General features: G+C 40.2%; 1 pseudogene; it reads left to right on the plus strand.

Annotated features, from left to right (window-relative positions):
• The window catches only part of LOC113838184, a 40,032-nt pseudogene that overhangs the window by 5,295 nt on the left and 7,200 nt on the right, over positions 1 to 27,537 (plus strand).

Consider the following 27,537-nt stretch of genomic DNA (forward strand, 5'->3'; position numbering starts at 1 on the left):
AAGGGAAGAACAGTGATTATTGAACAGAGTTGAGGAAGTCCCAAAGTAACAAAAGATGGGGTCATTTTTACAAAGGCAATTGATCTAAAGGATACATACAAAAAATATCAGAGCTAAACTTGTTCAAGTTGTTGCCAATAACTCAAATGAAGAGGCTGGGATGGCACTACCACTGCTACTGTTCTGGCACGTTCTATTGCCAACGAAGGCTTTGAGAAGATCAGCAAAGGGCTAATCCAGTAGAAATCTGGAGAAGTGTGATGTTGGCTGTTGATGCTGTAATTGCTGAACTAACAAAACAATCTAAACATGTGACAACCCATGAAGAAATTTCTCAGGTTGCTACAATTTCTGCAAATGGACACATAGACATTGGAAACATCATATCTGATGCAATGAAACATGTTGGAGGGAAAGGCGTCATCACACTGAAGGATAGAAATACCCTGAATGATGAATTAGAAATTATTGGAGGCATGAAGTTTGAAAGAAGATGTATTTCTCAGACATCAATAAGTCAAAAATGTGAATTCCAAGATGCCTATGTTCTGTTGAGTGAAAAGAAAATTTCTATTGTCCAGTCCATTACTGCTCATAGGAAACAAATGGTGATATTTGCTGAAGATGTTGATGGAGAAGCTCTAAGCACACTGGTTTTGAACAGGCTAAAAGCTGGTCTTCAGGTCGTAGCAGTTAAAGCTCCAGGTTTTGGGGACAATAGGAAGAATAAGCTTAAAGATACGGCTATTGCTACTGGTGGTGAGCAATTTGGAGAACAGGGGCTAAAACTAAATATTGATGATGTTCAAGGTCATGATTTAGGAAAATTTGGAGAGGTCATTGTCCCCAAAGATGATGCCATGCTTTTGAAAGGAACTGATGACTAAACTCAAATTGAGAAACGCATTCAAGAAATCACTAAGCAGCTAGACATCACAACAAGTGAATATGAAAAGGAAAAGCTAAACAAACACTTGCTAAACTTTCAGATGGTGCAGCTGTGTTTAAGGTTGGAGGAACAAGGGATGTTGAAGTGAAGGAGAAGAAAGACAGAGTTACAGATGCTCTCAATGCTACAAGAGCAGCTGTTGAAAAGGGCATTGTTTTAGGACTTAGCTGTGCTCTGCCTCCATGCATCCCAGCCTTGGATTCCTTAAAGCCTTCAAATGAAGATCAGAAAATAGGTATAGAAATTATTAAAAGAGCACTCAAAATTCCTGCAGTGACAATTGCTGAGAATGCAGGTGTTGAATAATCTTTGAGAGTTGAGAAAATTCTGCAGGGTTCCTAGGGAGTTGGTTATTAGGCTATGCCCAGAGATTTTTGTGAACATGGTAGAAAAAGGAATCATTAATCCAACAAAGGTAAATGAGTCAGCAATTCTTAAACATTGGATGGCTTGTTCTATGGTGTGTGTTTTCATTAATCATTTTATAAACATTTTTTTTCTAGGTTGTAAGAACTGCTTTAGTAGATGCTGCTGGGGTGGCCTCCTTGCTAACTTCAGCAGAAGCTGTAGTGACTGAAATTCCTAAAGAAGAGAAGGACCTTGGAATGCACACACATGCCTTTAATCCTAGCACTTGCGAGGCAGAGGCAGGCAGATCTCTGTGAGTTCGAGGCCAGCCTGGACTCCGGAGTGAGTGCCAGGATAGTCTCCAAAGCTATCCAAAGAGAAACCCTGTCTTGAAAAACAAACAAACAAACAAGACATTTGTACATTCCTGAAAAAAACACCAAATAATCCAATTAAACTTGGGGTACAGACCTAATAAAGAATACCCAATAGGTTTTTACTTCTTAAGAGAAAAATCTACTAATAAATGACTTGGAGCAGGTCCTTCACAGACAATATTTAGTGAGAGTAGGTAGCCTCATGTGGGTTAGTAGTTCCAGTTGCTTCAAAATGCCCAGACCTTTTGTCATAGGCTCATGTGGAGGATCTACTCCATTGGATGGTGATATTAAAAGTAGCACATGGGTACATGCCTTAAGATATTAAGATCCCCAAGTAAAAACTGCGTCTCAGATGCTCTCTGTTTCTTGGGCCCATGATATGGGCAGTGAGATTTCTGTCACACTTGCCAGGAAACACTTATGATCTGTCTGTCACAATCTCTTATATTGTCAAGTACTTAACCAAACATAATCACCCATGACCTCTCATATCCTCCTGGACTTAGACAGGAGGCACAAGTCTATCTCAGGTATAAATATTTTTACTTCTGATGCCCCACAGTAACCTACAATGGCTTCAGTCCAGTACACAGGTAAGTAAACCCATCAATATACCATTCCAGCTGATTGATAACCTCTTAGATACATCCCATATGCTGCAGTTCCCAAATGGAGACAACCCAAAGTTTCTTGTAACTATTAGGAAGGTTTAAGATTCCTGGTGTTTCACTCATACATTTTGGTACATTAGTTGTTGTACTTTTTAGCTTGTTTTCCTATATATTTATTGTAATTAGAAGCAACATTGTTTTACATGTCAATCCCAGTCCCCTCTCCCTCCCCAACTCCTTTGCCCCCCACTACAATGCCATCTATCCCATAAGATTTCTGCTCCCCAGCAAGATTGAAGTCTTCCTCTCGGGTGGGACTTCAGGGTCTGTCATATCCTTTGAGATAATGCCTAGGCCTTTGCCTGCAGTCTAGACTGAGAGAGCATCATCCTATGTGGCATGGGTTCCCAAACTCCATTGCTTTGCTATTGTTAAGTTCTGATCTACAACAAGGGGCCATATAGATTTCTCAGGCCTCCTCACTGACACACACATTCATGGGATCTGATTCAGTTCCATGCTGGTATCCCAGTGATCATTCCCCCTGTTCAAATCAGCTGGGTATTTTGGTTTTACAAGCCTGATCTTGACCAATTTACTCATGAAACCTCCTCTGTAACTGGATTTTAGTTCAGTTCACTGTTTAGTTGTGGGTATCTGCTTATGTTTCCATCAGTTGCAGGATGAAGGCTATAGGATGGCATATAAGTTAGTCATCAATCTCATTATCATGAGAGGGCATTTAAGGTAGTATCTCTACTGGTGCTTAGATGATTAGTTAGTGTTATCCTTGTAGCTCTCCAGACATTTTCTTGTGCCTCATTCCTCTTTAAACTCATACTGGCTCCCTCTGTGATTGTATCTCTTAATTTGCTTTCTCTATTTTCCCCTATAAAACCAGAAGCATTTGTAAGGCAAAAACACACTCAGCAATACAAAAACGCAGCCCATGGAATGGGAAAAGATATTCACCAAGCCCATACCTGACAGAGGAATGATCTACATAATTCACAAAGAACACAGGAAGCTGGGTTCCAAAGCACCAAAAAAAATCCAATTAAAAACTGGGGTACAGAAAGAAAATCTCAAGTTCAACACATCCCTAACACAAAATATCCAAGAAATATGTGATACCCTGAAAAGACCAAACCTAAGAATACTAGGTATAGAAGAAGTTGAAGAAATCTAACTCAAAGGCAAAGAAAGAATATTCAACAAAATCATAGGAGAAAACTTCCCCAACCTAAAGAAAGACAAGCAAATGAAAGTACAAGAAGCCTAAAGGTCTTCAAAAAAGACTGAATCAAAAAACATGTCTCCTCAACACCTAGTAATCAAAACACCAAACATACCGAATAAAGAGAAAACATTAAGAGCAGCAAAGGAAAAAGGACAAGTAACATATAAAGGGAATCCTATCAGAATGACACCTGACATTTCCATGGAAAATCTGAAAGCCAGAACATCCTGGATAGATATTCTACCTATAGTAAGAGACCACGTATGCCAGCCCAGACTACTATACCCAGCAAAGCTTTCAATCAATATAGATCGAGAAAACAAGATATTCCACGAGAAAAACCAGATTCAAACAACACATATCCACCAATCCAGCCCTACAGAATGTTCCATAAGGAAAACCGCAACCCAAGGACTTAACTACAACCAGAAAAATATAGGCAATAGACAATCCTAGTTTACCAACAGCCACACATAATTTCACCACTACCGCCAAATACAAAACAAGAATGAACAACCAATGGTCATTAATATACTTCAACATTAATGGTCTTAACTTGCTTATAAAATGCGGTACATTTACACAGTGGTGTACTACTCAGTGGAAAAAAAAACAATGGAATCTTGAAACTTGCAAGAAAATGGATGGATCTAGAGGAAACCATTCTGAGCGAGGTAAACTAAACGCAAAACGATAAACATGGTATGTACTTACTCATATGCGGATTTTAGACATAGAGTAAGGATTCGAGCCTACAATCCACACTGCCAAAAAAGTTAATAAACATTGATGTCCCTAAAAGAGACATACACGGTCCCCTGGAGAAGGGGAGAGGTTCAAGATCTGCTGAGCCAATTGGAAGCACGGGAAGAGGGGGGAGGGAGCTAGGAGAATGAGAAGGGAAGAGGAAGAGTGATGCCGATGACATGAGGGAGCAGAAAATATGAGTCAGGGGAAGAATACACGATAACACGAATGGGGATATCATAACAGAGGGAGACATTTTTGGTTTACAGAGAAATCAGGAACTAAGGAAATGTCTGGAGATCTACAAAGATGACACCAACTACTATCTCAGCAACGGAGGACAGGCTACTTTAAATGTCCTTCCCTGATAATGAGATTGATGATTGACATATATGCCTTCATCCATCAGCTGGTGGAAATAGAAGAAGACACCCATAACTAATCACGGATCAGAACTGGAACCCCGATGCAGAGAAGGACAAGTGAAGAGCACAGAGGTCCAGAAAATGCTGGTGAAACACACAGAAACAGCTGACCTGAACTTCTGGGAAATCTTGCTCCCCAGTCTGATAGATGGAATACCAGCATGGAACTGATCCAGACCCCAGGAACATGGGTTTCTGTGAGGAAACATCAAAAATCTATGGGACCTCCTGTAGAAGCCCAGTATTTATCCCTAGTGTGGACTTTGGGAGCCCAGTCCATATAGAGGAATACTACTGGGGTGGGCCTAGGCCCTAACCCAAAGGAAACGAAACCCTCTGATGACACCGTATGGAAGGCCTCATCATCTAGGGGGAGCAGAAAGATATGTGACAGATAAGGCCTTAATTGGGGAGGGCAGGTAGGGCAGGACGGGTGGGAGAAGGGAAAGGGGATTGTCATCTAAAACAATCTTGTTTCAGTTTGAAATAAAAAAGTTGAAAAATAAGACACAGATTAGCAGAATGGATAAGAAGACAGAATCCATCTTTCTGCTGCATACAAGAAACACACCTCAACTTCAAAGACAGATGGTACCTAAGAATTAAACGTTGGGAAAAGATTTTCCAATCAAATGGACACAAAAAACCAAGCAGGGGTAGCAATCCTAATATCCAACAAATTGAACTTTAAACTAAAATCAGTCAAAAGAGATGAAGAAGGTCATTTCCAGCTCATCACAGGAGAAATCCATCAGGACGAAGTCTCAAATCTGAACATTTATACCCCAAATACAAAGGCATGAATCTTTGCAAAGTAACATTACTAAAACTCAAATCAAACATTAAACCACACACACATATAGTGGGAGACTTCAACACCCCACTCTCACCACTGGACAGGAACACCAGACAAAAATTTAACAAAGAAACAAAGGAACTAACAGAAGTTTTGGCCCAATTGGACTTAACAGGTATTTATAGAACATTCCATCCAATCACAAAGCAATATACCTTCTTCTCAGTGCCACAAAGAACCTTCTCTAAAACTGAACACATACTTGGCAACATAGCAAACATCAACAGGTACAAAAAATTGAAAAAACCGCCTATATCTTATCAAACCACCATACTTTAAAGTTAGGATTCAACAACAGCGTGAATTGCAGAAAATCTACAAAATCATGGAAATTAAGTAACACCCAATTGCACAACTCTTGGGCCCAGGAAGAAATAAAAGAAGAAATTAAAGATTTCCTAGAATTCAATGAGAATGCAGACACAACATACCCAAACTCATGTGAAACTTTCAAAGCAGTGATAAGAGGAAAGATTATAGCACTAATTAACCACATTAAGAAAGAAGAGAATAATCACACTAGAGAATATAAACACAACTGAAAGCATTACAACACAAAGGAGCCAATACACCCCGAGGAGCAGATGCCAGGAATTAATCAAATTGAGGGCTGAAATTAATAAAATGGAAACAAGGAGAACAATACAAAGAATCAATATATTGAAGAGTTGGTTCTTCGAGAAAATCAACAAGATAGACAAACCTTTATCCAAACTTACTAAACAGCAGAGAGTGAACATTCAAATCAATAAAATCAGGAATGAAAAAGGGGGACATAAAAATGGACACTTAGAAAATACAGACAATCTCAGGTCATACTTTGAAAACCTGTACTCCACAAAATTGGAAAATTTAAAGGAAATCAACAATTTTCTGGACACTATCACTTACCAAACTTGAAAGAAGAACAGATAGGCAACTTAAACAGACCTATAATCTAGAAGGAAATAGAAGTAGTCATCAAAATTCTCCAACCAAAAAAAAGGCCAGGTCCATCTGGGTTCAGTATAGAATGATACTAAAAATTCAAAGAAGAGCTAATACTATTTCTCCTCAAAGTTTTCCACACAACAGAAGCAGAAGAGTCATTGCCAAGCAATTTTCATGAGGCTTCACTTACCTTGATTACCAAGTGACAAATAGACACAACTAAGAAAGAGAACTACAGACCAATATCCCTCATGAACATTAACGCAAAAATACTCAATAAAATACTGGCAAATGGAACCCAAGAATACATCAGAGAAATCATCCCCCATGATCAAGGAGGCTTCATCCCAGTGTTGCAAGGATGGTTCAACATACAAAAATCCATTAATGTAGTCCACCATATAAACAGATTCAGGAAAAAAAAAACACGACATGATCATTTCAATAGATGCCAAAAAAACCCTTTGACAAAATCCAACATTCCCTTCATGATAAAGGTCATGGAGAAAAAAGGTATAATAGGAATATACCTTAATACAATAAAAGCATATACAGCAAGCTCACAGCCAACATCAAATTAAATAGAGAGAAATTCAATGCATTTCCACTAAAATCCGGGACAAGACAAGGCTGTCCTCTCCCTCCATACCTCTTCAATATTGCCCTTGAAGTTCTAGGTAGAGCAATGAGACAACAATAGGAGATCGTGGGAATACAAATGAGAAAGGAAGAAGGCAAACTCTCACTGTTTGCAGATGATATGTGAGTCTACATGAGTGACCTGAAAAACTCTACCAGGGAATTCCTACAGCTGATAAACACCTTTAGCAAACTGTCAGGATACAAGATTAACTCAAAAAAGCTCTAGCCCTACTAAATACTGATGACATACTGTTGGAGAAAGAAATGAGAGAAACATCACATTTTACAACTGCTACAAACAACATAAAATACCTTGGGGTAATGCAAACCAAAAATCTGAAAGACCTGTATCGCAAGAATTTTTAGTCTCTAAAGAAAGAAATTAAAGAAGATATCAGAAAATGGAAAGATCTCCCATGGTCTTGGATAGGTAGGATCTACATAGTAAAAATGGCAATCTTGCCAAAAGCAATCTACAGATTCATTGCAATCCCCATCAGAATCCCAAAACAATTCTTCACAGACTTTGAAAGAACAACTGTCAACATTATATGGAGAAACAAAAGACCCAGGATAGCCAAAACAACCCTGTACAATAAAGGAACTTCTGGAGGCATCACCATCCCTGACTTCAAGCTCTATTACAGTACTGTAGCCCAGAAAACAGCTTGGTACTGGCACAAAAAAAAGACAGGTAGATTAATGGAGTATAGTTGAAAACACTGATATTAACCCACATACCCACAAACAACTGATTTTTGACAAACAATCTAAATTTTACGATAGAATAAAAGAACATCTTTAACAAATGGTGAAGGCATAACTGAATGCAGGATTGTAAAGACTGCATATAGATCCAAGTCTGTCGTTAAGCACAAAACTTAAGTCAAAATTGATCAAAGATATCAACATAAATCCAGCCACAATGAACTTATTAGAAGACAAATGGAAGATACCCTTAAATTAATTGGCACAGAAGACCACTTCCTGAACATTACACCAGTAGCATAGACACTGAGACCAACAATTGATAAATGGGACCTCCTGAAACTGAGAACCTTCTGTAAGGCAAAGGACACACTCAGCAAGACAAAACGGCAGCCCACAGACTGGGAAAAGATACTCACCAACCCCAAAACTGACAGAGGGCTGATCTCCAAAATATACAAAGAACTCAAGAAGCTAGTCTCCAAAACACCAAACAATCCAATTAAAAAGTGAGATGCAGAACTAAATAGACAAATCTCAATAGAGCAATCTAAAATGACTGAAACACGCATAAGAAAGTGTTCAACATCCTTAGCCATCAGGGAAATACAAAACAAAACAACTCTGAGATACCAACTTACTAATGTCAGAATGGCCAAAATCAAAAACACCTATGGCAGTTTATGCTGGAGAGGGTGTGGAAATAGGGGAACACTCCTCCATTGATGGTGAGAGTGCCAACTCATACAGCCACTTTGGAAATCTGTACAGCAATTCCTCAAGAAACTAGGAATCAGTCTACCACAAGGTCCAGCAATTCCACTCTTGTGTGTATACCCAAAAGAAGCACATTCATACAATAAGGACATCTGTTCAACGATGCTCATAGCAGCACATTATTTGTTAGAGGTAGAAACAAACTGGAAGCAGCCTAGATGCCCCTCAACTGCAGAATGCATAGAGAAAATCTGGTACATTTACACAATGAAGTACTACTCAGAAGAAAAAAAAACAATGGAATCTTGAAGTTTGCAGGAAAATGGATGGAACTAAAGAAACCATTCTGAGTGAGGTAATCCAATCACAAAAAGACAAACTTGGTATGTCCTCACACGTATTTGGATTTTAGACACAGACTAAAGGATTGCAGGCCTACAATCCACACTGCCAGAGAAGCTAGTAAACAAGGAGAACCTTTAGTGAAACATACATGGTCCCCTGAGGAAGAGGAAAGGGTCAATATAACCTGAGCACATTGGTTCATGGGAATAGGGGGGAGGGAGCTTGGAGAATGAGAAGAGGAGAAGACGAGGGGTGAAGACTACATGAGGGAGCAGAAAGTTTGAGTCAGGGAAAGAATAGAAGATAACAAGAATGGAGATACCATAATAGAGGGTTTACAGAGAAATCAGAAACTAGGGAAATGTCTGTAGATCTACAAAAATCACACGAGCTAACAATCTAAGCAACAGAGGAGAGGCTGCCTTAAATGCCCTCCCCTGGTAATGAGATTGATGGCTGACTTATGTGCTGACTGATAGCCCTCATCCAGCAACTGGTGGAAGTAGAAGCAGACACACACAACTAATCAGTGAACTGATATGGAATCCAGTTGCAGAGTAGGACGAGTGAAGAACAAAGGGGTCCAGACCAGACTGGTGAAACCCACAGAAACAGCTGCCCTGAACATCAGGGAGCTCTTGGTCCCCAGTCTGATAGCTGGGATACCAACATGGGACTGATCTACAACCCAGGAACATGGGTTTCAGTAAGGAAACATTGGAAATCTACCGGACCTCCTGTAGTAGTTCAGTACTTATCCCTAGCATAGGTGTGGACTTTGGGAGCCCATTCCACATAAAGGAATACTCCGTGAGCCAAGACACACAGGGGTGGGCCTAGGCCCTATCGCAAATGATACGACAGACCCGTATGACACCGTATGGAAGGCCTCACCATCAAGGGGGAGCAGAAAAAATATGTGATACTTATGGTTTTATTTGGGGAGGGTGGGGGAGGAGGGGAGGGGAGGGAACTGCGATTGTCATGTAAAACAATCTTGTTTGTAATTGAAATAAAATATGCAGAAAAATAAAATGGGTTACAGAACTAAATAAATAATTCTCAATAGAGGAATCTAAAATGGCTGAAAGACATATGAAAAAGTGCTCTACATTCTTTGCCATCAGGGAAACACAAATGAAAACACATTTTTAGCTTTTAATGAGAATGTCATATTCATAAAAATTTATACTAATGGAAATTACATTCAGGGGCTGAGACAGACATATTGACTATAAGTTTATTATAAGGCCCGGCAGAATGGGGAGACTAAGAAGAGGAACAGGGGTAAATGGCTGACCGCCATGGCCGGTCGCCAGAGAGAGAGAGAGAGAGAGAGTGAGAGAGAGAGAGAGAGAGCGCACAGAGTGGGGGACAGAGGAAGAGAGGAACAGAGCGGGACAGAGGAACAGAGAGACAGAGAAACAGAGAAACAGAAAGCATAAAGGGGCAGGGTCTTATCTTTTAATGGGGTCCTCTGCACCTTTGTGCAGACTTCTTTCCCATGGAACCTTGGGCTGACCAGGGTATTGCCTGAGTGGATTCCACCAGGTAACAGGGGCAGGCCAGCATAATGCCTGAACCTTTCATTCCCACCTCTACTTATTATTAAAAAAAGGTGGGGTGTTTAGACATGGCAGGTTAAGGAATAAGGGCGTCGAATTCTTAAGACTGCTTCCTGCTGACGTGGGGGGCGTTGACCATCTTTGGGGGACCCGAGAAGGTTGGGGTGCTGCCATGTCCTGGGGAAGCTGGTTGTTTCATTTTTAGTCCAGGCTGTATGGAACTCCCTGGCGCCTCTTAGACCTGGCAAGGTGTTGACAGAGCAGAGGACAAGGTTAAGTTTAGAAAAAAAATTTTTCTTAGGTCCTGTCACTTGAGGGGAAGATTGTAAGATGAGGGAGGGGTTCCCGAGGAGTCCCAAGATGAGTGAAGGGAATTTGGGACCAGGGAAAGATTGAATACTACCTCGCGTGAACCTGACCTGTTTGGATCTGATTCGGCTCCCTGGAACTTACAAGAATCCTTAGAGTTTGTGGAAACATAAGTATTAGACATGTTAGGAGCATATTTATGTTGGAAGCAATTTGGCTGAAAGTATTACCATTTTAAAATAGACAGATTTTTTTTGACAATGAAAAGTATCTTAACCTTGACCTTGTAGTTATGATCCTATAGTGGTATTGTAGACTATGAACAGTAGCATGAGAAATAGAGAAATCAGGAACATTTTTTATTCTTTTTAATGTCTCAACTCATTATCATCATTTAAGCCTTTTTATCCTCAGGCCTTTGTAACTACATTCTCAGACTTTCATGCATCTTAGACTTTCCTATCTTTACTTAGATAAACCCTAAAATACCTGTTACTGGAATCTGTTTTGCTTTAAGCTGGCAAGACTACCAGTCGTCAAAAGCATCAGAGTTCTTGAGGAGGATAAGATTTTACCTGAATCAATGATTAAAGAATAACAGAGACTTGCCAGCAGGCTGCATGGACAGCCACCCCCAAGGTCCTCCATCCATAGTAGTGGGCTGCAGGACACCTGCCTTCTTGCTGATAACTTGTGACCTGTGGATTAGAGACTTTGGGAATACTCACCTACCGTTGGCCCAAGCAACGCCGGGAAAGTCGATTCCGTTGTCCTCTTGTCCATGGTCTGGAATACTTTGTACCAGTTGAGGTGAAGGGCAGGGTTGCTCAGTGACCAGCATTGTCACTGACTCGAGATGAAGCTTCTTCAGTGCCCATCAGTCTTCTTGGAGGAAATGGGGTGGGGCCAGCAGCTGGCCTATCTCTCTGTTATAAAAAGCTTTTTAACAAAACATTTTAAATGCCATATTCTCTAGATCTCTGAGAATTTGAGGGCTGTCTGCTTAGTATCTTAGCAGTTAAGTTTGCCTTTATTTAGAGAAAAATCCCTTTTTGTAATAAAAGCTTTACCTTTGTAAATGGCTTACAGGATAGACTGAATGGTATAAATATTTTGTTAATTTGAATAGACCTTTATGATTTTAAACTTTTCTAATCATTTAAAGATACATGGGTTAAATTTAAGTTGTATAGACTTAGCTTATATTTTAAGTATAGTTAAATTAGACCTTCATGACTTTAAATGTTTACCATCATTTAAAGATATATAGCAATTTAGAAATATGAGACTTAGTATAGTTAATTTAAGTTGTATATAGAGTTAGATAAGTATAAAGTTAAATTACAGGTACAGAGACAAGTAGGACTGGATAACAGTAAAGGGGGAATCAGAATGTAATCTCTGATCCATACATTGTAGCAACAGACAGGAGATTTAAAGAGACAGGTTAAACTTAAACAGAGGGCCCTGGAAAGGCACAGTATTTAGTAAACAAGCCATGAACAACAGAGCCAGTGAAGGAAGAAAAAGACAAAAAATAAAATAATAAGAAAAAGACAAAAATAAAATAAAAAGCAAAAAGATCTCACTGGCAGAAAGGTTTGCTGGCAAAGGACGCTGGAGCTGAGCGTGCCTACAGGTAGGTCACATGACCAAAATGGCGGCAACCGGAAGCTGCTTTTGTCTGTTTACCTGCTTGTTGGATGAAACCAGAAAGGTTCCTCTATGCATTTCCCATGGGTGAGGCAAGTGGAAAAGTGGCAAAAAGCTCCTCTACAGATGCACGTCTGCCCGTGGGAGTTGCCAGGGGCCTGGCCCCGAAGGGGACACAGCTGTCCTGAAACCGAAAAAGGACCCAGCAGTCCAAACTGAAAAAAGCAAAAAAGCAAAAAAAGCAGAGAAACAGGCATGGAGCGGGATCCCATGCCTGACCTTCAGGAAATGCACCCAACCAGTGAAAGAAGAAATAAAAAGCAAGATGTCAGGTGGCAGTGCTTGCCGTGCAAGTCACTGAACTGAGTGGGCAGTCCTAAGCTAGGTCACATGGTTATGACCAAGATGGCAGCCCCCAGGTTAGCCCACGTGGTTGAGGTGGCGAGCCCCGTAAGCATATTTTCAATTGCCAGAAAAGTTTCAAACCTCATTCATGTGGAAAAATGAAAACCAGCGAACAAACAAAACTCTCAGAGCATCTCAAGCAGACATTGCCAACCAATAGGAAACATAGTCAGAGAAAGAACAAACATAACATTGAGGGACATTCCCAGGTGAAAGAAAGTTCCCACTGGGAGGCAGAACTCCGCTCGTTTACCTACTCGCTGCCAGTAGCCGAAAGATCCCATAAAAATGTATTTCCCGTGGGCAAGGACAAAAAAATGTGCACAGATTGCCCTGTCTGAGAGTACCCGGCCCGAAACCGAAAAATGGACCCAGAGTGAACAGTGCTGGGTCTGCCCCATGGAAGCAGTCTGGGTATCTTACCGGATTGTAGCGAATAGGCAGATCAGTGAGTTCCAGAAATACTTAGTTGGAAAAGCGGCAAGTTGAGTTCCGGCATCTCAGGAGGGTGCAGGCAGGAGAGAATACCAGGAAAAGCGGAGATGGAAGTGGGTTGTAAGGGTACCCTTGCCTAACACGCACCCGCCAGCGGGTCACAGAAGGTATAAGGGCAGAGACTTTCCACGTCCGGGTGCCAAAATGTTATTCTTTTGTTTAAAAAGAAGAAAAGAGAAATTGCTGAGACAGACATATTGACTATAAGTTTATTATAAGGCCCGGCAGAATGGGGAGACTAAGAAAAGGAACAGGGGTAAATGGCTGACTTCCATGGCCAGTCACCAGAGAGAGAGAGAGAGAGAGAGAGAGAGAGAGAGAGAGAGAGAGAGAGCGCACAGAGTGGGGGACAGATGAACAGAGGAACAGAGCGGGACAGAGGAACAGAGAGACAGAGAAACAGAGAAACAGAGAGCGTAAAGGGGCAGGGACTTATCTTTTAAAGGGGTCCTCTGCACCTGCGTGCAGACTTATTTCCCATGGAACCTTGGGCTGACCAGGGTATTGCCTGAGTGGATTCCACCAGGTAACAGGGGAAGGCCAGCATAATTCCTGAACCTTTCAGAGGGGGCTCACATAGCAGGCAGTTCCCATGCAATTCAGGTAGAGTTATAGCAGGCGGCCCACCAGGGTGAAGGGACATACACAGAGAGAGAGTGACAGCAAGTGAGAACGAGTTAGAAATGAAAATTCAGACAAACAGACAGACACACAGACAAACCATGGCTTAGAGTAGGCTGAGATAAGTGAACACCAGGTCAACGGGTGGGTCCTCTCATACTCAAGGATGATGCTATCTCTGTCTCATGAACTCTGTCCTACTGCTGACATCATTTGGTTCCTGAGAGAGAGGGATCCCAGATGAGGAGGAATGGAATCTGGGATTATTGAGTGGCTGAATACTATTTATATTGAGAGCATCCTTGGAACTGTTTACATGGTTCCCATTCAGCTCCCTGGAACTTACAGGAATATTTTGGGTTTAAAAATATAATTGGAGACAAATCAGCTGCCTCTTTATGATAGAAACAACTTGGCTGAAAGCATTCTCATTTTGGAATGGGCAGGGCATCTTTCGAACAATAAAAAAAAAACTTAATTTTGCCATTCTGTACTCGGATAGAGAGACAGACACAAATATACACACACACAAACACACACAAACACACACAAACACACACACACACACACAGAGAGAGAGAGAGAGAGAGAGAGAGAGAGAGAGAGAGAGAGAGAGAGTTCCACATACAAATAGACAGATAAAAGCTCAATTTAGGTGGAGACCTGTCCAGAACAAGTACAGCTTCAGGTATTCACCCAGGGTGCAGAGGCAAAAACAGAGGACCAGTGACCAGACAGGGAGATAGAGACTTTGTATTAGTGTAGGAGGCAAATACATTGCAAAGCATTTAGAATTATAGACTCCCACCCAGGGTGTAGAGACATATAGAGAGAGACAGAGACAGGGAGTGATAGAGAGAACTTTAGAGAATGAAATGACAGAGAGGCAGACTCACAGACAGGCCAAGGCTTAGTGTAAGCTAGGATAAGTGCATATCCCTTCCAGGGGCAGGATCCCAGCATACTCATGGAGGGTGCTGTCTCTGCCTAATGAACTCTGTCCAGCTACTGCCATCATCTCATGCACCCATGTATTTGCAACACAATGATCTTTCAATCTAAACTAAGAAATGGAATTTAATCCTTCCTGGAAGAAGCTAACCATGGAAAACTCACCTTTCTTATATAAATATGATTCCTTTTATTTTCTTAGTGCATTGATGTACTTCTTAGGGTATATGACATTCCTCCTAAAAAGGTATTGAAATGTTTTTCCACAGTAACAGTAACTGCTAGATTCCCTTAAACATAAAATGTACTTCCAATGGGGGTGGCTGAAGGAGGGTGGGTACCCAACATCTCAAAAGACAAAGGCAACCTGAACTCATCAACAATTGCAGAACAAAAAGTGCCCAAATAGTTGCGAAGACACGGGGGTCTGAAGAATGGAGGAAAGAAACTCCCAAAGGGGTAAATCTGAAACACACACGTGATTCATTAAATGGGTTGGCATACATCATTCTTGGGAAACACACTGAAATAATGGGATGTGTCACCATTCGGTCATTCCCAGAAAAAGATCTCTGTGGTGCCCCGCTAAACAGAGCCTGGGTATAGAGTGAGGTCACAGAGAGAGAGCCTCCATGGCTTTCACAGCCCCAGCATTTGTCATTTGTTTATGTGGAAGGGGAAATCTCACTATTTATTCAAAAACCCGGAGCAACTTAAAGGAACCATAGAATGTCCATGAACTTTAGATTTTCCAACAGAGTTGGAGATGGTGAGTGGGGCGGACATGAGAAGAGATGAAAAGGTCAGAGGAAGAGCAGAGAGCACATAGCAGAAAGGAATTGGAGGTGACAGAGAGAAAATATGACACGAGGAGTGGTTTGGTATCTGTCTTTTAAAGGGTCTTTTAACCCTGCCTGCAGACCTAGTACCCATGGAACCCTGGACTGAACAGAGTACTGGCTGAGCACGTGGACCCTTCAAGGTGTCTAGGACAGGTGCCGGATGCCAGGAACTTTCATTTCCACCTTCACTGATTGTTGAAATTTGGGCTGTTAGACCTGACAACCTAGGGAATAAATATGTCGAGTTCTCAAGACTGCTTCCTTTTGATTAAGGGGAATTGACCACCTTTGGGGGACTTGAGAATAGTGGTATCCTACCACTTCTTGGAGTAGCTGATTTATCCATGGATTTCCAGAATGTGGGGTTTCCTATTCATCTTCAGATATCAGCAGTGGAGGAGATGTGGTTAAGTTTAGAAAAGAAAATATTTCGGAAGCCCTGGTGTCAGAGGGCTGTATGGTCAGATGAGGGAGGGTTTTCCCAGGGAAAGCTCCCAGATGAGGAGGAAAGGAACCTGGGATAATTGAGAGGCTGAATACTATTTTTCTGGAGTGCATCTTTGAACCTATTTGCATGGGTTCCATTCGGCTACCAGGAACCTACAGGAATACTTTGGGTTTGCCAAAAGCATAAATTGGAGACATATCAGCTGCCTCTTTACGATAGAATCGGCATGGCTGAAAGTATTCACATTTTGAAAAGAGAAGAGTATCTTTAGGACAATAAAAAAGCACCTTAATTTTTCCAATTTTGAGTGGTTTGGCTTGCTCTTCAGTACTCTGACAGAAAGAAAGTCCCATATACTTTGAGAGAGACACATACAGACAGACAGACAAGAGAAAGGCTCAGTGTAGCGGGCAGGAACACAGGAAGAGTTGTAGAGGCCCACCAGAGTGATGAAATATATACAGACAGACAGAGACATTGAGAAACAGAGATACACAGAAGCTGAGACAGTGAGTGATGGAGAGTTAGGGACTGAAAAGTCAGTCAAACAGACAGAGAGACAAACAGAAAAAACAAGGCTTAGTGTAGGCTGAAGACCTGAATACCAGGTGCAGTGGAGTTTCCCAATATACACATGGGGAATGCTGTCCCTGACTCATGAACTCTCTCCTGCTGCTGACATAATTTTGTGCACCCAAGTACCTCCATACCAATGATCTTTCTATCTAATCTAAGAAATGGAATTTAATCCTTCCTGGAGGAAGCTACCATGGAAAACTCAAATTTTATTCAGTAATGTATGTCTTGTCAATTTTTAGTTCATTGATGTACATCTCAGGGAATATGACTTTCATCCACCAAACCATTTTAACAGTTTTTCCATGATAACAGTACCCGAAAGGATCCTTTAATCATGAGATGTATTTCCCATGGGGGAGTCCGAAGAAATATTGGTACCCCCGATCTCAGAACTAAGACTCAGTATGAACTCATGGACAATGGCAGAACAAATGCCTGAACATTCAAGTCGAGACAGAATTCCTAAAAGAGGAGGGAAGAAACTGCCGAAGGTATAATGCTGAAAACACTAATGACTCAGCGAATGTGGTGTTGGACCTCATCCTTCCTATACAAACCGACTAGAAGGGATGTTTCACTGATCAGTGCTTGAAAATGATCTCTGTGGTTTCCAATTCACCCATGCATGGGCATGGAGCGAGTTCACATAGAGAGAACCTCCCAGGCTTTCAGAACAACAGTGTTGATCTTTTGTTTACATGGAAAGTGAATGCCCGCTATGGAATCTGAATACTGAGCAATGGAATACCAACTTTAGAAAGTCCATGAACCCAGAGTCATCTGACACCAACGATCTGCATTCTGGACCGAGTTTGGCCGTGGGATCTGACACACTGAGCACCCAGAGGCAGTCCTGCCCTCATCTGCCTGCCCAAGTAGGACAGAAGCTGTTTCCAGTTCCCGTTCATCACTGCTCAGAGTCATCTGTCACCAGCAACCTATGTGCCGGACCGAGTTCAGTGGTGGGTTCCAACACACCATGGCTTTTGACAATCCTGCCTCCAAATGCTGGGCTGGTGGGACCGCCACTCCTAAACAGTTCTACTGCCCGGGTAACACTGACAACACTATCCTTGAGAAGGGGACCGACACCAGAGTATTAGATCTGTTTGCATCTACCAGAAGAGAACCTCGGTCCCATACCCACCAGGAGAGCAAGAAACTCCTGCTAAACCAACCAGAAGAAAGGATGAGAAGAGGACAAGTTAAAAGTACATTCAACAACAGAAAACCCAATATGACCCCACCGCAGACTAGGAACCATATGCCAGCAAGACCTGAACATCACGATACAGATGAACCAGAAGAGAATGACCTTAAAAACATATTCAGAAAAATGTTAGAGGACCTCAAAGAGGACATGAGAATTTCCCTCAAAGAAATGGAAGAAAAAAAAAACAAAAAATACAATATATCAACAAATATCTTAAAGAAACAGTTCAAGACCTAAAAACTGAAATAGTGACAATGAAGAAAGCACAATCTGAGGGAATGCTGGAAATAGAAAAGATGGGTAAAAGATCAGGAACTACAGATGTAAGTATAATCAACAGAATATGAGAGATGGAAGAGAGAACCATCTAGTGAGTCGAAGACACACTAGCAGAAATAGATTCATCATCCAAAGAAAATCTTAAGTCCAACAAATCCCTAATACAAAATATCCAGGCAATATGTGATATCGTGAAAAGACCAAACCTAAGAATAATAGGTATAGAAGAAGGTGAAGAAATCCAACTCAAAGGCACAGAAAACATATTCAACAAAATCATAGAAGAAAACTTTCCCAACCTAAAGAAGGTCATACCAGCGAAAATACAAGAAGCCTAAAGAATACCAAATAGACAGAACCATAAAAAGGTCTCCTCCCTACATACTAATCAAAACACCAAACATAAAAAACAAAGAGAAAACACTAAGAGCAGCAAAGGATAAAGTTCAAGTTCCTATAAAGGCTAAGGTATCAGATGGAGAAAACAATATAAATATATATATATATTCCATGACAAAACAAGATTCAAACAATACATATCCACCAATCCGGCGCTATAGAAACTTCTGGAAGGAAAACTGCAACCCAAGGAATTTAAGTACAACCAGAAAAATATAGGCAATAGATAAACCCAGTTTACCAACTGCCAAAAGGAAAAAGGGATAGAATCCCACACATGATTTCAACACCATCACCAAATAAAAAACAAACAAGAATGAACAATCAATGGTCATTAGTATCCATCAACATTAATGGTCTTAACTTCCCTATAAAAAGACACAGATTAACAGAATGGATAAGAAGACAAAATCCTTCCTTCTTTTGCATAAAAGAAATATACCTCAATTTCAAAGACAAATGGTACCTAAGAATTAGATGTTGGTGAAAGATTTTCCTATAAAATGGACCCAAGAAACAAGGGGAGTATCAATCCTAATAACCAACAAATTGGACTTTAAAATCAGTGAAAAGCAAAGAAGAAGGTCACTTCCTACTCATTACAGGAGAAATCCATCAAGTTGAAGTCTCAATTCTGAACATTTGTGCCCCAAATATGAAGGCATCCATGTTTGTAAAAGATACATTACTAAAACTCAAATCACACATATAGACACATACACTTAGAGTGGGAGATTTCAACACCTCCCTCTCACCACTGGACAGGACACCAGACACAAACTTTACAAAGAATCAAAGGAACTAATACAAGTTATGGCACAATTGGACTTAACAGATATTTACAGAACATTCCATACAAATACAAAACAATTTCCCTTCTTTTCAGTGCCACATGGAACCTTCTCTAAAATCGACCACATACTTGGTAACATACCAAACCTCAACAGGTACAAAAAATTGAAATAACCCGCTGTGTCTTATCAGACCACCATGCTTTAAAGTTAGAATTCAACATCAACACGAAATACAGAAAACCTACAAATTCATCGAAATTAAGTAACACCCAATTGCACAATTCATGGGTACAGGAAGAAAAAAAAAGGAAGTTAAAGATTTCCCAGAATTCAAAGAGAATTCAGACACAACATATCAAAACCTATGGGATACTTTGAATGCAGTGCTAAGAGGAAAGTTCATAGAGCTAAATACCCACACGAAGAAACAGGAGAATAATCACACTAGAGAATTAACAGCACAACTGAAAGCTTTAGAAAAAAAAACAAAAAACTATACAACCCAGAGGAACAGACACCAGGAAATAATCAAATTGTGGGCTGAAATCAATAAAATGGAAAATAGGAGAACAATTCACAGAATCAATATAACAAAAAGTTGGTTGTACGAGAAAATCAAGATGATAGACAAACCTTTATCCAAACTTAACAAACAACAAAGAGTAAACCTGAAAATTAATAAAATGAGGAATGAAAGGGGGGACATAACAACAGACACAGAGGAAATGCAGAGAATCATCAGGTCATACTTTTAAAACATATATCCCTTAAAATTTGAAAATCTAAAGGAAATGCACAATTTTCAGTAGAGATTTCACTTACCAAAATTAAATCAAGAACAGATAAGCAACTTAAAATAACATATAACCCCCTAATGAAATTGAAGCAGTCATCAGAAGTCTCCCAACCAAAAAAAGCCCAGGACCAGATGGCTTCATTTCAGAATTTTGCCAGATGCACAATACATCTAATACCAATTCTCTTCAAAGTTTTCCCCATAATAGAAGCAGAAGGGTCATTACCAAACTCTTTTTATGAGGCCACAATAACCTTGATACCCAAGCCACACATAGATACAACTAAGAAAGAGAAATACAGACCAATATCCCTCATGAACATTGATGCAAAAATTCTCAATAAAATATTTGCAAACAAAATCCAAGAACACATCAGAGAAATCATCCATCACAATCAAGTAGGCTTCATCCCAGGGATGCAAGGATGGGTCGAAATAGGAAAATCCATCAATGTAATCCACCATACAAAAAGACTGAGGAAAAAAATCACATGATCATACAACTAGATGTTGAAAAATCCTTTAACAAAATCCAACACTCCTTCATGATAAATGTCCTGGAGAAATCAGGGATAACAGGAACATACCTCAACATAATAAAAGCAATATATAGCAAGCTGGCAGCCAACATCATATTTAATGGAGAGAAATTCAATGCAATTCTTCTAAAATCAGGAACACGACATGGCTGTTCACTCTCTCCATACCTCTTCAATATTGTCCTTGAAGTTTTAGCTAGAGCTTAATAAGACAACAAAATGAGATCAAGGGAATACAAATCAAAAAGGAAAAAGTAAACTATCACTATTTGCAGATGATATGATAGTCTACATGAGACCCGAGAAACTCTACCAGGGAACTCCTGTAGCTGATTAACACCTTCAGCAAAGTGGCAGTATACAAGTTTAACTAAAAAAAATCTGTAGCCCATCTATATGCCGATGACACATTGGTGGAGAAAGAAATCAGAGAAACATCACCCTTTACAATTCCCACAAACAACATAAAATACCTTGGAGTAACACTAACCAAAAAAGTGAGAGACCTGTATGGTAAGAATTTTGAGTCTTTAAAGAAAGAAACTAAAGAAGATACCAGAAAATGCAAAGATCTCCCATGCTCTTGGATAGGTAGGATCAACATATTAAAAATGGCAATCCTTTGAAAAGCAATCTACAGATTCAATGCAATTCCCATCAAAGTATAAAGTGGGAAATTACCAATAAGGAGCCAAGTAGAAATATAAGGGTAGTTAATAGGGACAAGCCTTACTTACAGAGCGACATAGCCAGCCGGCATGGCAGCATTCTGTACAGCAAGCAAAAAAAGAAATCTGAAAGTGAAAACCCCGCCACTTGAACATCTCAGTCTATGTCACCCTGACCGCACCCTCGCAGGCATGATCTGGCACACCTGTACCCATCCCCTAAGTAGGCATGGATACCGCTTTCCCTACAATTCCCCTTTTAGTCTAAAAGAGGATTAAAATTTACAGTGTAAAGTATCCAAAATTAACAATCATAAAGGTGAAATATAAGATGATACAATATATGTAGGCTTGTGAGAGAAAAAGTAACAGGAATAAATAGAGTAGCTGGTTGTGGTGGTGCACGCCGATAGGATTTGCTAGAGGAAGCAGAGGCAGGCAGATTTCCATACTGAAACCCTGTCTCGGGAAAAAAGAAACAAAAAAGTAAAAATAAAATAAGAAAAAAGCCACATAAAGATGGAAAATACACAGAGAATCTGGATACTGTATGCCATATTGTTGTCTTCAAATTGATTGTCGAGGTAAGACTGCTGCTAAAATACATTTGATTATAAATACTGCTAAATTAATCCAACTTATACATTTTTAAAAATGCTCTAACTTAAAAATTTAAGTTTAAGTACAGGCTATATAAAAATAAATGGTTTGCTTATATTTCCACAGAAAATGAAAAGCTGTGGATTCCTTCCAGACTAATATGGTTTGATCAAGCAAGACCCCTTAAAGCTGAGATGATACAACATTACAGACTACACAAACAAGGACTTGGTCAGATTTCTATGTTTTATCAGGAACCTAATGGTATGAACATCGCCCCTAATCAGCAGGAAGCAGTTTAGAAGGAATGATGCCCATATCCCCAAATATTGTTTATAAATGTTTGTTTTCATTTAAATGGGGTTAGTTATAAATTATAATGAGCATAGTCAATCTCTTTTTAAAGAAACAAAAAGGGGAATAGAATATATGAAGGAATACTTTGCATTGGTATATATTTTCATTTATTGATACAACTTTAAGGTCAATTTTGTGATATTTTGTCTCATTTTTAGTTATTGTGTTTACACAGATCTTTTAAAATGCTATGCATAATTAAATATAGGTTATATAGTTACACATAATAGTCAGAATTTATAATTATGTTAGTTTGTGTTTTCTAGGCATAGAGATGTATTTGAAATGGTTAGGTATTCTTCAAACCTTTCAAAGACCTACAGAAATATGGCATTTAAATGGTTTGTGGTTTTTCTTGGCAGTGAGACACAACTGCTTCTGGCACACCAACTACAATCAAAAGGATGATGGGCATCGAAGAAACTCATTATGGAGTTTGATTTCAAAATGGCAAGATTAGCCATTTAGGCAAGAATCTGCACTTGCCTGGACTGTTTGTTGCTGTATAAAGTGGATATGCAGGACCCACAAGAAAGTGACTGCCGAACTAACAAAACAAGAAAGTACTGAAGGGTTCCTGTTGAAAATGGAGAAGCATGCCAGACACATTGTGGCCTATAGGCTGAAGATGGATGCCCCAACATTACAGAAGAACTTTGGGTCATGATCCAGGTAGCATCTTTATCTCAATACTAAAGTTTATATATTATCCTTCTGAGGTCTTTGATAGATGAAGACACTTATGGTTATAGCTTTGTTCATTTATTAAAAAGATATCTTATCTTTCTTTTTATTTAGACAGAAAAGAAGATAATGGGTAATGTACTTCTTTATATGTTTATCTTATTGATTGTTGAATAAAATACTGTTTGGCCAATGCCAGCAAATTAGACAGAACTAGGTGTCAAAGATGATTCTGGTAAATGTAGTAGAGAAGTGGTAATACAGGCTGGAAGTGACATAGCAAGGACTCATATTTAGCAAGGAGAGAGGAGAAGAGTTCCCCCCTCTTTCCCCTTCACCTCCAACAGCAGCATGATGTAAGCCACCAGCAAGGCAGGATGCCAATAAGCATTCGATAAGATAAGTCTTATAAAATATATAGATTTGTGATAATTAAGACTGAGCTAATAGATGAGAATCCTAGTAATTGACAAAGCAGCTTTGTACCTAGTATGTCTCTCTATTATTTTGTCCATCCCCACAGTGGGCAAAACTTGGGCAACTGGAGGAGACCACCACGTGGTGGCTCAGGAGGCTTTGGCAGAAAGACTTATTGTAACAAAAATCCCAACACAATTCCTCACTGACCTTGAAAAACAATTTTCAACTTTATATGGAGAAACAAAAGACCAGGAAAGACAAAACAACGCGGTACAATAGAGAATCCTCTGGAGGCATCAGCATCCCAGACTTCAAGCTCTATTACAGAGATAAGGTCCTGAAAACAGCTTGGGATTGGCACAAAAATTGACAAATAGGTCAATTCATTAGAGTTGAAAACTCTGTAATTAACCCACACACATATGAACACCTATTTTTAACTAACAATCCAAATTTATACGGTGGAAGAAAGAGAATATCTTCAACAAATGGTGGTAGCATTACTGGCTAAAAACATGTAGAGGACTACAGATTGATGCAAGCCATTAGCCCCACAGAAAACTTAAGTCAAAATGGATAAAAGACCACAACATAAAAGCAGCTATACTGAACCTATGAGAAGATAAATTGGTAAATACCCTTAAATTAATTGGTACAGGATACCATTTCCTGAATATAACATCAGTAGCAGAGACACTGAGATCAACAATTAATAAATGGACCTACTGAAACTGAGAAGGTTCTATAAGGAGAAGGACACAGTCATCAAGACAAAATGGCAGCACACAAACAAGGAAAAGATAATCACCAACCAATCTGATAGAGGGCTGATCTTAAAAATATTCAGAGGACTCAAGAAGCTATTCCCCGAAACACCAAACTATCCAATTAAAAAGTGGGGTACAGAACTAAATAGACAATTCTTAACAGAGGATTGTAAAATGGCTGAAAGACACATAAGAAAGTGTTGAACATACTTAGCCATCAGGAAAGTGCAAATCAAAACCTACTACTTTCAGAATGGCTAAAATCAAAAACACCAATGACAGTTTAAGTTGCACAGGAGGTTTGGAAACAGGAATACTTCTCCACTGCTATGGGGAGGGACAATTTGTACAGCCACGTTGGAAATCAGTATGGCGACTCCTCAAAAAAAAATGGGAATGAGTCTAATACAAAATCCAGGAATTCCACTCCTAGGCATATACCCAAAAGAAGCACATTCATACATCAAGGACATCTGTTCAACCATGTTCATAGAAGTAGTATTTGTAATAGTCAGAAATTGGAAGCAGCCTAGATGCCCCTCGACTGAAGAATGCATGGAGAAAAGCTGGTATATTTACACAAAGAAATACTACTCAGCAATAGCAAAGACTTAAGGCAGGAGAGATAGATAGATAGATAGATAGATAGATAGATAGATAGATAGATACTGGGACAGAGAGACAGAGACAGAGACTGGGACAGAGACAGAGACAGAGAGAGACAGAGACAGAGAGGTGGGATGAGAGAGGCTCAGATAGCAGACAGGTCCAGTGCAGTGCAGGTAGAGATGTAGAGGGCCCACCATGGTGAAGAGACATACATAGCGAGACAGTGAAAGTGATTGATAGAGAGTTAGAGATGAAAATTCAGACAAAAATGCAGAGAGACACACTTACAATACAAGGCTTAGTGTAGGCAGAGATAAGTGAATACCAGGTTCACGGGTGGTTATCATCATTCTCAAGAATGATGCTGTCTCTGCCTCATGAACTTTGTCCTGATTCTGACATCATTTGCTGCACCCGAATTCCTGAAGTCCAATGATCCTTTAATCTTACCTAAGATATCGAATTTAAACCTTCCTTGAAGAACTGTCCCGCACTAACCGTCTCGCCAGCAAAAACGATGCGGGGACACTCCTCAGGATCCTTCTGCAGTAAAGCTTTAAAGCATCTTGAGAGAGAGCGCATAAGCTTATAGAGCAGAGACTCCGAACACCCAAAAACCCCTCCCTTATATAGGCTGGCAACCGCCGCCTCAGAAGTGTGACTCTCTGACCGGCTGAAGCTGATCGGACCATATGACGTCAGCTGATTGGACCATATGACATCATGGGAGGGGCGGAGACCAAGGGCTGGAAAGTTTCAAAGTTACCTAGTGCACATGCGCACTAGCTTGTAATGGCTCCTTACAAAGAACTACCTGGCAAAACTCAAATTTCATTCAGCAGTGTGTGTGTTTCATTTTCTTATCCACTGATGCATAACCTGAGAATTCCTCCTCCATAAAAGAATTTGAACAGTTTTTTAAGGAAACAGTAACGGGAAAGATGCCTTTATCATAAGATGTATTTCCATGGGCAAGGACTAAGAAGGCTTGCTACTCCTGATCTCAGAAATCAGAGTCAGCTTGAGCTCATGGGCAAAGGCAGAACAAAATGCCTGAATATTTATAACTGGATGGAAGAAACTGTCGAAGACATAATGCTGAAAACACAAATGACTCAGCAAATGTGGTGTTGGACCTCATCTTTGGGATATACACGAACCTTAAGTTGTGTCACACCCTTTGGTCAGGCTGAGAAAATGACCTGTGTGGATTCCCACTCATCCAAGCACGGGCATGGAGAGAGGTCACAGAGAGAGATCCTCCATGTCTTTCTCAGCAATAGTTTGAGTGCTTTGGGTACATGGAAGGATAAAGTATGAAACGGAAACTGTACAATGACCAATGGAACACCAACCATAGAAATTCCACGAAGCAAGGGTGAGTGGGGAAAACATGAGAAGAAACAAAGAGGGTTAGAGAAATAGTAAAGAGCACATAGCAAAGAGGAAAGAGAAGGTGAGAGGAGGATGGAGGGGGAGAGAGAGAGGAAGAAAGAGTGAATAAGAGATCATAAGAGGATCAGGATCTGTCTTATAAAGGGCCCTTTAAACCTGCCTGCAGACTTTGTAACTACAAAACCTGGAGTGAACAGAGTACTGAGAGAGTGAGTGCATTATGCCAGGGGCCTTAGTCAGGCCAGCCTGATACCTGCACCTTGCATTCCTACTTACCCTGAATACAAATGTTGGGGTGTTAGAAATGGTAATTTAGGGGAAAAGGATATCGAGTCCTCAAGATTACATGCTGTTGAAATAGGGCATTGGCCATCATTGGGAACCTAAGAATGAGGTGGTACTACCACATCCTGGAAAAACTATTTGTTCCTTACTTGCACAGACAAGATAACACTCACTTGGGCCTCCTAGACTTTGCCAAATGTCAGCAGTATAGGAGATGAAGTTAAGTTTTGAAACAAAATTATTTCTGAAATCCTGGTATCACCACAATGATTGGACAGATGGTGGAGTGATTCACCAAAGAGAGATCCCAGATGAAGAAGAAAGGAATCTGGGATCATAGAGAGGCTGAATACTATTAGCCTACAGTGCATCTTTGGACCTGTTTGCAAGGGTCGCATTCAGCTCCGTGGAATGTAGAGGGATATTTTGGAATTACCAAAAACATAACTTGGATACACATCAGCTTCCTCTTTATGATAGAAGTGACATGCCTGAAAGTATTCTCATTTTGGAATGGGAAGTGTAACTTTCAGACAATAAAAACCCACATTAATTTTGCCATCGTAGAGAGCATTTAGCATGCTCTTCAGTATTCGTTCACAGACACAGATACACAGACACACACACACACACACACACACACACACACACAGAGACAGAGAGAGAGGGAGAAAGAGGGAGAGAGACAGAGGGACACATGCAAACATTAAGATAAGAGCTGAGTTCATGAGGAGAGCTGTCCGGAACAATTACAGCTTCAGGTATTCTCATAGGGTGCTGAGGCAAATACAGAGGACCAGACAGAGAGAGAGTCAGAGATTTTGATAGTGTAACAGGCAAACATATTGCAAAGAAGCTATAATTATAGACTCCCATGCGTGTTTTAGTGACATATACATAGAGACACAGAGAGTGAGAGACAGAGATACACCGAGACAGAGATAGAGACAGTGAAAGAGTGAGAAT

This window comes from Cricetulus griseus, unplaced genomic scaffold (genome assembly GCF_003668045.3).
Source record: "Cricetulus griseus strain 17A/GY unplaced genomic scaffold, alternate assembly CriGri-PICRH-1.0 unplaced_scaffold_2, whole genome shotgun sequence".
In the NCBI taxonomy this organism is placed as follows: Eukaryota; Metazoa; Chordata; class Mammalia; order Rodentia; family Cricetidae; genus Cricetulus; species Cricetulus griseus.